Source organism: Haliaeetus leucocephalus, unplaced genomic scaffold (genome assembly GCF_000737465.1).
Source record: "Haliaeetus leucocephalus isolate CR32 unplaced genomic scaffold, Haliaeetus_leucocephalus-4.0 Scaffold2, whole genome shotgun sequence".
NCBI lineage: Eukaryota > Metazoa > Chordata > Aves > Accipitriformes > Accipitridae > Haliaeetus > Haliaeetus leucocephalus.
The window spans coordinates 8,015,179-8,015,414 of NW_010972438.1; positions in this window are offsets into that span (position 1 = coordinate 8,015,179).

The window sequence follows — 236 nt, forward strand, 5'->3', positions numbered from 1 at the left end:
GGTTTAACACAGCCTGTGTGAGGAGAAGTACTTTCATAATAGTGCAGTTTTCTATTTGTTATCTTTTCCATTGTCCCTCCACATTGAGTTGTGGTTATATAGTTATTTTCCTTTTGATTTTATTTACCTTCACCCATCTTTCTAATTTCCCTGCCCAGAGTGGATGGGTGGCCCAGGCTGTTCAGGACACCCGTGCCTAGAGAATGACGGGACATGGAAACGATTTGACCTCTTGG